Here is a 5568-nt window from a genome sequence, read left to right as displayed (position 1 = left end):
ATTCGTGATTCACTCCTACCAGCCGCCTGAAGTGGGGGCGTGGCCACACCTGGCCGAGCCGTGCAGAGCTCACCCCAGGGCTTTCCTCCAGCCCGCGAGCGCCCAGAGCTTCCTCCCTCCGTATCTGAATTTCAACATTTACTCGGAATCTTCTGACTTCCCTTTGAGGGCACTTAACCTCAGCGTTTACTCGGGCTGTATTGTATTCTAAAGACTCCAGACCGCCCTCCTTCCTGCTGCGGCTTTATAAGGGGGTGCACATTCCTTAAATTCAGGGAAACCTAAAAATGACCTAAAATCGTTTGAGTTCCTCGGCTCAGATCCAGTTACAGAACATACAAAACTTACTTGAAAAGATCACGTGAAAAGAGCAATTATTTTTGCATGGAATGGAATAAGATGTAGCTGTCTAGTCCTCAAGCTACTGCCTGTGAAATACACGTTTTCTCCCCGCAAACTTGAAAGCTTCCATTTCTCCTGCTAACTAAAGGGAACTCATCTTTGGTAGAACTGACTTCCCTCTTTCAATTATTTAGTAAATAGGGAAATAGGAAAAAGGTATAATCCTACAGATTAAAATTTCTTTGCCTTTTCTCTCCTCCCCAAAGCCCACAGGCAGACTTCCGAGGAGTGTGTTTGCAAAGTGTAGAGCATTAATCGTTTCCTAGTTAAAGGGAATGTGGAACTGATCGCTGCAAGTGGAAGGCAGACGAAGGCAGTAATTAGTGGCGCTCTACGCTGGGAGCCCTGCCCGGCTTTTCCTCCAGCCCCAGTCAGCCCTCTGTTGAAGGAAGGACATCCTGTGATGATGGCATACAATGTCCTGTTTGTTTATTATTAAGAGCGTGGACCTTGCATTCCTGCTTCTCATTACAAAACAAACCAGATGCTTTACTTCCTTCAATGGTCTTGTGCCTTCAGCAAGGAATCGTCTAATTCAGAGAAACAATGATGCAAAGGGTCCATTTAGAGCAGACACCCCATTACAAGGACTGTTTAGGTCACTGTAACACAAGTCTCCCACTATTCCTGCTTGCCTTCTATACATGGTGGTTTTTAAAATCATCTCTCTCCTTCAACCTTAGGCTGCAATGTTTTCTCTAACATTTTAAATACACGTGTGCCTACACACTCACATCCCGACAGACGTGCACACCCCGACGTACACACACCCAGTCCCCACCTAATGATACCAACTTAGTCATACAGTGAAGTGGACATGTGAGTATTTGTTTATAGGAAGAAACAAAACAAAGCAAAAAAAAAGCCCAACTCGATCATAAAAATATGTCTGTTTATCTTTAAAATTTCTTTTCTCTCTTTTAGGAAACTTTTCTAGAATTTTTTTTTTGGGGGGGTAGGTGGGAAGTAAAAGATTACTTGCCAGGAAATGGTATTTATGTCTAAAGTCCTTCCTCAATCTCTGTAGTACAGAACAATTAAATTCCCACTAGGGGACATAAGTAACACACTCCCCGCTCACTGCCTGGTGACCTGTGGTTACATGTTATGCCAGAGGGGACGCTAGCACCTAGAGGAAACAGGACTTTGAGTTGGTAGATGTGCTAGGGGTATAAAACTGAATGAACAATTCCTTAAAGTGTTCTCAGAAAGCTCCAAGATGATAATTAAACAAGAGAAATCCAGGCTTCTGGAGAAGACTTATTAACCGATGCTGAGTCAGCACCACAATGGACAAAAAAACAATGTAGTCATACTGAAGGCTGGCCTGCTGTTCAAACAGTCTCGCCTGCAGATGTTAAAGAGTATTTCACTTCCCTTTTAGAATCAAACGCTGTTCTTAGGCCACATACACCCTGCAAGCGCTGGTGAGTCAACCGTGGTGGAGTAAGGGAAGGGGCCAAAAGTTGGAGAGTTGAGGTGGGAAGAGGCTATTTTAAACCAAATATTTATTTTAATGACTGGAAGATGCCAGTGAATCAGCTCTCTGTTAATTGATATCAGCCTGCACTCACCTTCAGCGGTGGTGAAATGGGCTTGAGTCTAAGGAGGATGCAAACTTCAAATACCAGTGTGGGACTTAGCCAGGCAACCCTAAAATTAGTTCCAGGTGCTCCAGCTGAGCTGGAGAAGGCCAGGAGTGGACCTTTAAGGAAAAAAGACACCCAGAGAACTGGACTAGGAGATCCTTCCGATAATACCAAAAGCACCAAACCCAGCCATTTTTATTGCAATCATAGCAGTCAAGGGTAGGCCGTAATATAATTTAACGTGAAAGCTGCAAAAAAAGAAGAAGGAATAAAGGAAGCAGGCCCCATCGTAAGGAAAAGCATGTTCATACAGTCATATCTAGGTGTGTCCAGCACAAAAGTGTTAAGGGGGAAGAAGAAGGGGTCTTCCAAACTTCACTCCCCGCTTCTAGACGGCCAGAGCTTGGCATTTAGAATGCTGACAAGCAGGCAGATGTCAGTACTGGTACAGCTGTGCAGAGAGAACTAGCTGAGGCTGCCACTGTCTGGAATCTTAAGTCTCAAAATGCTTGTTTCTAAGTAGTACCTTGGTGCCTTTTTAGTCACTATATTATTTCCTTCCCTGTTAGAACACACACACACACACACACACAAAGCCAACCTCAGTTACCTTTTTTTTTTTTTTTTTCAGCACACGGGCCTCTCACTGCTGTAGCCTCTGCTGTCGCGGAGCACAGGCTCCGGACGCGTAGGCTCAGCGGCCATGGCTCACGGGCCCAGCCGCTCCGCGGCATGTAGGATCTTCCCGGACCGGGGCACGAACCCGTGTCCCCTGCATCGGCAGGCGGACTCTCAACCACTGCACCACCAGGGAAGCCCATCATTTACCTTTTTAAATCAGCACTTCTCAGGCAGAGTTCTCTCCTTAGAAGTGTTCACAATAGCAGCAAATCATGAATGATCCCAACAGCTCAGCTCTCAGAAACTCCCATCTATTCCCTTTTATGGTGTCGTCACAACGGCTCGACAGGCCTATAATACTCAGTCTCAGCTACCGGGCCGGCCCAGTCCTCGGTGGCCCGGGAGTTGCAATGTAGGTGGTCAGATAAGTGTGGGCAAAGACTACTGCAGAACGAAGGGAAATTGAGTACAAAATCTGGAGACCTAACTCAGGAAAAAAAAGAAAAATTTTTTTCCTGAGGAAAGTAAAAAATGGGATGAAATGTGCCTAGGATGAAACGTGTTTTCATTTTCTAATTCAACTCCAGACAAGGTCAATGACGGACTAACCACATCAAGAGAACACCCCACCCTCCTCTCCCCACTCCCCACCCTCACCCCAACACCCACTTCCCACTTCCTGTAAGTCAGGCATCTTCATGCTGGTAAACATTTGGGGACCAACTGCAAGCCTGAGCTCTAAAAGAGGGGCACTGCGGCTTTGAAGCCCTCCCACATGTCTCAAAGCCATGCTGAGCACTAGAGGGGCACTTGGTTTTTACACTTTAACAGCCTTTTCAACTCAAATCACTCGGTGTGCTGGCTGCCTTCCTTTTTTAAAGCCGGACAAGAAGGGCAGGGATGTGTGTGAGTGAGAGAGAATGTATGTATGACACATGCCATGTTACAATGCCGCGTGTGTGTCACTGGTATGATATGTGCATGATATGTTTCAATGATGGGTTGCATCAGTTTAAAAATAGCACAAGCCTTCCTTCCCGTGACACAGCTCACCGCTCCAACACTTTGGACAGACGTATTCAGGGCCTAAACCTCGGGTCAGTGATCCTAGGGTGCTGTGGGTGTTTTGAAATGAGGTTAGTATTTTGAATTCTTAAATAAGGGAAACAAAAATTAAGTAAATTGAAGAACCAAAGCTGAGCTCCCTCCCCTTCCTAGGAATAAAGCACTGGTAAGCACCATCCAAAGGACTTTATAAAACCCACACAATGTCCGAGGTCTCAGTATTTACAGAACCACCTGTGTCTCATCATACTTAAGTGTCGTCAGCCTTCCCTTCAGACAGACACTTGTGTTCTTATTGAATTATTTACGTATTTTAAATTTATTCATTGAGTTTGACATCCACCCACTTAAACAACAGCAGCAACTATAATCATTTCTACGTGCTTTGTGGGGAAACCAAGGTGGGTTTCCAATGTCGGTGTTTCTTCCTAATCATGTATCTATTTTATCCAACAGTCAAACAAGAGAGGGATTTAAATGTCTGAAAAGGCTATGGGGAAGGACACGGGAAGGACTATCATTTCTGAATCCAGAAAACATTTCCTAGTCTTGCATTTGGTGGGACAAAGGAATAAAACAAACTAACAGGAGACAAAATATGGGCTGTAAATAAGGGAGAAAGAGAGCAACGGGAAAGGTGTCCATCCTGAAACTCGGCTTCCTCTTACCTCTTCTCTTCCTTTACGGAAGAGGAAAAGCAGCTGCCACATAGGAGAAGGAACACCTCACAGCAGAAGTTTGCTTCTCGCACCTTCCAGTGGGAGGAAGAAACCACACCGAAGGGAGGGGGGGGAGTAGGGATCCAAGGTGGAAATACAAAGGATGGTTGTAGAGAGGATGTTTTAGCAGAGTGAGATGAAAGAGGGACGAGTGGTCTTAACACAAAGGTGAGCCCTGAGAAACAGCAGCAGCCGGAAGGGCAGCCGTGAGGCCAGGAGAGGCCGCACAGGCAGGGGCCGTCCCCACGGAACAGGAAAAATGCCCCACGGCTGGGCCTGCCACACTCTGCTTCCCTGAAACCCCGGAGTGTTTAACAAAGGATTAGGGAAGAATGGTTTCTTATTAAAAATGGGACTGACAGGGTTTCCCTGGTGGCGCAGTGGTTGAGAGTCCGCCTGCCGACGTAGGGGACACGGGTTCATGCCCCGGTCCGGGAAGATCCCACATGCGCGGAGCGGCTGGGCCCGTGAGCCATGGCCGCTGAGCCTGCGCGTCTGGAGCCTGTGCTCCACAACGGGAGAGGCCACAACAGTGAGAGGCCCGCGTACTGCAAAAAAAAAAAAAAAAAAAAATGGGACTGACGGTTTCTTCCCATCCTTTCTCAGCAAAGATTCGAGGTTGCGGAGGCTTGATTTTTATGTGCCAGAGTGAGTTAGGAGAGAAGAGACAGAAATAATAGTGAAATCCTTTGAACTCCCCGCCAAACGGGGCGGGGGTGGGGGGGAGTAGGACCTTTGTAATTTGTTTAAAGACAGAAAGATGTCCCCCACCCCCCAGTTCTGCTCCAAAGGGGATTTCATATGCCAACAGCGGTGAGGACCATAGACCCAGCCCAACATCTTATTTTCCTGCTGAGGAAGCTGAGGGCCAGAGGTCAGGAAACAGAAAGCTCATCCCTGCCAGCCCTCCTTCCATACTTGGATCTTACAGACAGCTGGGAACCTGGCAGATAGATGCCAGCCCCCAGGCAGGCCTCAGCTCCCACAGAGAGCAAAACCAGAACCTGGCTCTGTTGAGTGTCGTATCCTCATCCTCCTGGATGCTTTAGCACCTGTGAGGCCTAAAGTACAGGTGGGCTAGGAAAGGGGGAGGGAGGAGACTCACCTATTGTAGAATCTTTTAAATGCTAAACTGGTGGTGACAGGAATAAAATTAAACCTGCCTAATTCGG

Source organism: Neophocaena asiaeorientalis, unplaced genomic scaffold, assembly GCF_003031525.2.
Source record: "Neophocaena asiaeorientalis asiaeorientalis breed wild unplaced genomic scaffold, Neophocaena_asiaeorientalis_V1.1 scaffold105, whole genome shotgun sequence".
Taxonomy (NCBI): domain Eukaryota; kingdom Metazoa; phylum Chordata; class Mammalia; order Artiodactyla; family Phocoenidae; genus Neophocaena; species Neophocaena asiaeorientalis.
Note: the sequence above shows the minus strand (reverse complement) of the source record.